Genomic DNA, 7,468 nt, shown 5'->3' on the forward strand with positions numbered 1-7,468 from the left:
GTGTGTGTGTGTGTGTGTGTGTGAGAGTGAATGAGTTAGACAGTGAGAAAGATTCAAGTGTTATTGACAGTCATGTGAACATAAAACTGCAGAAGGTACCATAGGTGTCATTGTTCGGTCCTATTATATTCCTATCAAAGAAGACTTTAAACCTGCAATAAGCGATTTTAGACCTTATAACCAATCCTGAAACTAACGTGTGCTACGTGGAGATTCGTGAGACGTAATGATATAAACAAATAGCCACACGCGGACCAGCTGTGTTGTTGTTTTCACCTCTTTCCTAAAGCTTGTTGTCAAATTCGGCCCGAGTCGTAGCTCCTCCCGACCCATTCAGTAGCTTTTCCTTTTTGTGCTATACCCCTCCCATTCTTGAAAAAAACACTGGTAATGGTGGAATCGATGAAGCGAGCGAGTAAACGTTTTCAATTAGTAAACTTGCTACCTACCTCTTCACTTTTCATTATGGGATATGTAACCTTCAGCGGGAGAAAAATCTGGCAAAGCTAGACTGGTAACCAGTGATATTACTCCGTAGGTACGTTTATTTTAGCCATTAGCCTTTATGCACGGTTTGTCCTTAAGGGCTTCCGTCGCCCAGTAGCTTTGCTGTGTGTTTACAAACTGTGTTGCGGTTTCTATCACCCTCTTGTGGTCAGAAAAAATCACTTAGTGTAGCTTTAACACGTTCATGAACAGATTTTATTGATAGAAGAGAACATAGCGGAGGGATACCATTTAGGAGAGATAGTTCCTGTTTGGGAGACTTGATTTATTTTTAAATACTAATTTTAGTGTAAACCAAGAATAGAAATGCAAAATGACAACTGACCAAGGACTGCTTTATTGTCTTTAAAGCGGGATATGTTGTTGAATCTGTTCACCAACGTGTTAAAGTTTGCAGGCTATTTTCGTGGCCTAATTCAAATGTTACAAACGCTACAAACTCGTCCCAGCTGCATCCAATCTTGGTGAGTAGTTTATAGTATGGTTTTCATGGCGGTCAAGTGCCAAATAACCCCCATGTTAAAACTAAGTGGAATATTGCTTTTAGAGAAAAAGTTGCTGAAAGTTATGTGGCTTGTTGTTCTTATGTGTGGTGATTCTGCAGTCAGATTGTGACTCGGCTGAGTGAGGAAGCATTCATCATCTGTAAATCCTCCTCTGATCAGCCGTTAATGTGGGAAAGTGCTGCCTCAGCTCAGCTCAGATGGGAATGTGTCTCTTAGATGACCTGGGGAAATGGTTGGTTCCAGTCAGAAAACTGCTGTGGCATATTTGTCTGTGTGTGTGTGTGTGTGTGTGTGTGTGTGTGTGTGTATGTGTGTGTGAATGGGAAAAACACACGGTGCGTGTCAGATGCTGAGGATGCATTAACAGGTAATGTCCTGAGACAGACATTTTTTTTTAGAAAAGAAAGAAAGCGAGAGAGAGAGAGAGAGTGAGAGAGAGAGAGAGAGAAAGAAATATAAATGGAAAGAGAGAGAAAGCTAAAGACAGAGAGGTAAAAGTGGTGGAAAAACAGGAGACAGGGGAAACCTCCAGTTAAAAACTGGGAGAACCAAGAAATAAATAAAAAAGTAAATATAAATTAGTTCTATAAATACTAATTTTAGTGTAAACCAAGAATAGAAATGCAAAATGACAACTGACCGAGGACTGCTTTATTGTCTTTAAAGCGGGATATGTTGTTGAATCTGTTCACGTGTTAAAGTTTGCAGGCTATTTTCGTGGCCTAATTCAAATGATATCATAAGAAATTGACATTAAGCGATAACCAATAGTCCTCTGCTTGAACACAACAGTTATAAATTACTGTGCAAAATGCATTAATCAAAAAATAAAATTGAAATTGTCTTTTTTGTTGAAAATATTGATGGTGTCATACTCTTCCTTCTTTTGCTGCTTATATACAGTACCTTGACCCAGTCTGGACTTAAGACTCATTTCACAGATTTCACTGCAGGACCTGATGGATACTGTATCACATATGAGTCTGTCCTCCTGTCCTTTAAATATTATTCCTACCAAATTTATGGGTTATGGGTAAGGTTATGGGTGCTATAGGTTCTATAGCCCTAGTTAGCTTGCTTTCTGTTCTTTCTCTTCCGTGGTTATGTTTGACTAAGATAAGGTTTAAGATTAAGATCAATTAAGATCAACTCAACACAAATCCTTGGGAGCAAACTGAGTCATTGCAGCAGCAAAGATTAGGATATAGATAGTAATACAAAATATACTGAAGATTATTGAAAATACAATGCCCTCATCATTCTAATACAAAGTCCCTCATGGCCAAAAAGTAATGGACACTGACAGATGCACAAATTAACCAGTGTTGCAGTTGACAGACTTATAGTCCTGTGCAAAAGCATATACACAGAATGGTATATGGTATGCATCATCCCTCCAAGATTCATCAAAAAACTTTGTGGTACGGATTTGCACTTTTAATCTCAAAACATTCCGGGCTTAAGCCCCGAAAGAAAGCCCATGGCGTTTTATTTTTTTATTTTTTTTTTAACCTTTATTTATTCAGGGGAGTTTCACTGAGAGCAATGCTCTCTTTTTTAGGAACGCCCTCATCACATTCACACACATTCACACCTGGAAGCTGATCAGTACAACCACAGTCTAATCTGCTGGCCACTGAGCAGCTCCACTGGAGCGGTTGGGATTAAGGGCCTTGCTCAAGGGCACCTCAGTGGTGGTAATGAGGGAGGGGCAAGCGCTGCTTTTCACTTTCCCCACCCAGATTTATCCTGCCGGTCCGGGGGATTGAACCGACGACCTTCCGGTCACAAGCTCGCTTCTCTAACCTTTAGGCCACTTTAGGCCTTTAGGTTACCACTGCTGGTCCAATTTTGATGAATCTTGGAGGGATGATGCATCTTTGCACTCTGTTCTGTCGTTTTAAACAATCACTCATTTGCCTAAAGGAAAAGGCTGTATATTTTTATCCAAAAATCAGTGATCCATGCATACTATTAGGCCAATGCAGTGCTTTCCTGGAGATCACTTCTATGATGTTTTAGCAGCACTGCTGAGATTGTCTACACACTGTGGTTGTTGCATGTAGGGAAATCTTACAAGTGCACCTGAGTTCAAACATCAATCCATTATGAAAAACTTATCTGAAGAGACAGGAGGTTCCTCCATTTTGACTCTACATTTATATAATGTAATGACTACAATAAATGCAGGTTTGTCTTTGTTTTGGATGTTTATTTAAGGACAGAAAATACATCCTCAGGTGTTGTAAAGAGATGTTTTCTGGTGCTGTTCTCCTTAATCAGTCTGATTGTTGACTTGGACTGTTCAGTCAGTTCTCTTCCCTTTTTTTGATGGCTCAAGTGACTCATCCTCCAGCTCTTCCAAGTGCCTATTTCTTGAAGGTTTTTTGACAGAGTCCTGAAGGCAGGGGGTTGAGGCTGACCCGACCCTTGAATGCATGGTCTTTCTTCTCTTTGAAGGCAGGCCTACCTCTCCTGGCTCTTCCTCGCAAGTCTCCCATTTCCTCTTTCTTGAAGGCTTCTGTTCCTTCAGGACACAGCTGGAGCTGGAGTTTGACTGAGCCCGAGAGTTTTGGAAGTTTCCTCCAGTGAACGGTGATATGGGGGAGGTTGATGTCACTGGTGGGGCGATGGAGTCCTGGGGATGTGGCTGCAAATCCACGTCCTCAACATCATCGTTCTTCACCTCCCCAGGACAGAAGCTGATGGCGGGGAAGCGCTTTTTGCAGTATTGGAGAAGTGGCTGCAAAACCATGTTCTCAAAATCATCGTTCTTCACCGTCTGTCCCCCCAAGACAGAGCTGGAGCTGTAGTTTGACTGAGCCCCAGAGTTTTGTAAGTTTCCTACAGTGAATGGTGATATGGGGGAGGTTGATGTCACTGGTGGGATGATGGAGTCCTGGGAATGTGGCTGCAAAACCATGTTCTCAACATCATCGTTCTTCACCGTCTGTCCCCTCAAGACAGAGCTGGAGCTGGCGTTTGACTGAGCCCCAGAGTTTTGTAAGTTTCCTCCAATGATCAGTGATATGGGGGAGGTTGTTGTCATTGATAGGGTGGTGAAGTTTTTGGGATGTGGCTGTGAATCCATGCCCTGAACATCATTGTTCTTCACTGTCTGTCCCCCCAAGACAGAGCTGGAGCTGGAGTTCGACTGAGCGCCAGAGTTTTGGAAGTTTCCTCCAATGATCAGTGATATGGAGGAGGTTGTTGTCATTGATACGGTGGTGGGGTTTTTGGGATGTGGCTGTGAATCCATGTCCTCAACATCATCAATGTCATCGTTCTCCACCCTCTGTCCCCCCAGGACAGAGCTAGAACTGGACTTTGACTGGAGTTGGACATCACTGGAATCTGCGTCATTGAGGCTGAGGGCAGCAAACCTGGTTATGAGATCTTCTATAATGTCCTTGTCATCATCCTCCATCTCTGCTCTTTTATTCCTGTTGTTATACAACAGGAATTAATTAATTAAATTAAATTAATTAAAAGGATTTGAAAGTTCACCAGATATTGTATAGGCCTTCTTGTCAACAGATTCTCAGTTGACCATCAGAAGAGAATGACAGTAAAGCCTATAGGTTATAAATCTGGAGTTCTGGCGTGTGACGTCATAATGCTTCATTGTGAACTCCATTATGGCTGTGAAATGTGATGATGAACAATTGTAAAGTATTGTGTTCTGTATAAATTTGTTATAGGGTTAATTTGAGCTATCATTAGCTAATTTGGATATTGGCTCACGAGGTTAGATTCACATGGAAATTTCATCGGACAAGTCACTGAATTCTATAGATGATTTTTTCTTAGTTACAGGCCCTATATAACTTTACAAACTAGGCGGTAACAGTATAATTTAAGTCTTAGCCAAATACATTTTTATTTTATTCTATTAAATAGTTAGAGGGGCGAGATAGGGCTTTTTATGTTTGCTAACGTTTCTCTTCATTGTCTATCTATCTATCTATCTATCTATCTATCTATCTATCTATCTGTCTGTCTGTCTGTCTGTCTGTCTGTCTGTCTACCTGTTCTTCTTTCTGTCTATTTATCTATTGTAATATTGTAATGTTAGTTTTCTCTCTCCCCCTCTAGTTGTGTTTTTAAGATTGAGATCCTGCTGCCCTGCTGTCTTGCTACAAACCCAGACCAGAAGCTGTGCTCTCTTAAAAGTGAGTTACTCAAAGTTTACATGTTGGTTGTAAAACACAAGTTTTAAAATCTGTCTGTCTGTCTGTCTGTCTGTCTGTCTGTCTGTCTGTCTATCTGTCTATTATGATATTGTAATGTCAGTTTTCTCTCTCCCCCTCTAGCTGTGTTTTAAGATTGAGATCCTGCTGCCCTGCTGCCTTGCTACAAACCCAGACCAGAAGCTGCCTGTGCAAAGTGAACCATCATCTGCTTCGTCTTCAGTTCCCTTCTCTTGAGTTTTTTTTAATTAGCTACAACTCTGTCTGTCTTTCTGTCTGTCTGTCTATCTATCTATCTACAAAAAAGCCTAATTTGAGAAAAATTATGCTATTGACACAGAGCTATTGACATTGAAAGGCGCATCAACCGGTGAATATCAAACTTCAAACTAACTTCACCCCGGTGATCAACTGAGCCTTAACTGATCCGGTCTGGTCTCAAAATAAATGCCAGACTGCGCTCACAAGCTTTCAATTCAAATCTTCAGGTTAGATAGTGAAAGCTAAACTTACAGTTAACAATAATGTTTTTACCCTTTTCTTTGATCAGTTCATGGTTTAAATAGGATGTTCAAATCGTGCTTTGGCATTCATTTAGAATGATGATCAAACTTGTGTCTGAGCTGTCCAGATTTTTAATGAACACCCTCCAGCAAAATGGAATCAAGTATTCTCCCAGGCCATGGCATACAGATTAGATCGTTCATTATAGTCTTTAATATTCTATATAATCCATGTTACATCAGGCATACTGGATACTGTGAACTGTATGTTTTATAGTTGAGCCTGTGCTGTGTTGTGCAGTTGCCAATGTAACATACTGTAGGTCACACAGTTTATATAAGTCAAGTCAAGTTTATTTATATAGCCCTTCATCACCAAGCATGTCTCAAAGGACTTTACAGAGAGCGACCCTGCCTAGATCTAACTGATCAACAGTGGATTTGTTTGTAGAGATGAAGATGGGCTTAAGTGTTGATTTTAGCAACCTACAGTGTTAGAAGGGTAACATTAGATTCAAGATGGATTGTTATTTTTCCTTTTTTTGTGCTCTCACTCCACTGTGAAGAATAAGTAATGTTATACCTATTCATTTCCAGTTGAGGGCAGCAGTACTGCTGAGAGGGATCTTGTCTGCCTCAACTATATGATGAAGAAGAGGAAGAGGAGGAGGCCCAGGAGGAAGGAGGAGGAGGGTGAGAAGACGAGGAAGAATGCTACCTTTAGGTGTTCCTTGTAAGCTCCTACTTTTGCTTTGGTGGCCCAAGTTGTATAAGAAAAATCATGGCAGGCCCTCAAAGTCAGCCATACTGTAACACTGTGACGTTTGTAGGTGCTTATACTGACTAATACTAATATTCTCATCACAAACGCAGATGGCACAGGTGAAAACAACTACTACAGAGACATTATTTTCAGCAATCTGTTTTCTAATTTCCTCCCGACTATTCCAATATGGTCAGACCTACTCTCAGGTGATTTGCTCAGATTTTCTCATAAGTATCCTTCAGAAACAAACCAGAAAAGCACAGCTATTAGTGTGGTGTTCAAAAACACAAAAGTGTTGCTTTTAAAGGGTGAGAAACACAGACTTGATGAATGCATAATGCATTTAAAACCATTATACAAAATGTTAGCCAGAGACTTGGTGTGTAGTGAAAGTACAGGTCTGTAGGAGTGTTTTGACATATAACTTGTGCACGTAGTACTTGCACTTAAGTTATTGGACACTTGTTTTCCATGTCCCTCTACATGTGTTCTCTGTGCAACTTGTTGGAATGGTCATAAAAGGATTGGGACGCCTGACCACAAAAATGAAGAAAATAAACTGGACCTTGTTTGGAGGTTGATCAATTTAGGTTTAGCAAACAATTCCTACAGCACTGACCATTCTAGTTTCTGTTCTCCCTGGAAGGCAGTTTAACACAGTAAACAGACTTGTCAAACATATATGCACCAATATATCTGTTAGCGAGTCATGCTCTCATAGTGCATGTACAGTCGATGTTGAGCTGTTGGCTAATTAGGTAGAAAGGGGAAAATAGGAGAAACAGGTTAATTAGAAAATATTACAGCTATATGATGCAATAGATGGATTATTCCGTTTTTCAAGCAGTTAGGTTATGGTAAACTTTTACCGATTGTTATATTGATACAGATAGGCTGAATTTTGTTGTCTTGATCAACATATTTTTGGCTTTTAGGGCTGATTTTCGATCTCATGTAAACGGAATCGGCTGAGATTGCTTCATGCAGCAATGTGGT

Source organism: Centroberyx gerrardi, chromosome 11 (genome assembly GCF_048128805.1).
Source record: "Centroberyx gerrardi isolate f3 chromosome 11, fCenGer3.hap1.cur.20231027, whole genome shotgun sequence".
Classification (NCBI taxonomy): Eukaryota; Metazoa; Chordata; class Actinopteri; order Beryciformes; family Berycidae; genus Centroberyx; species Centroberyx gerrardi.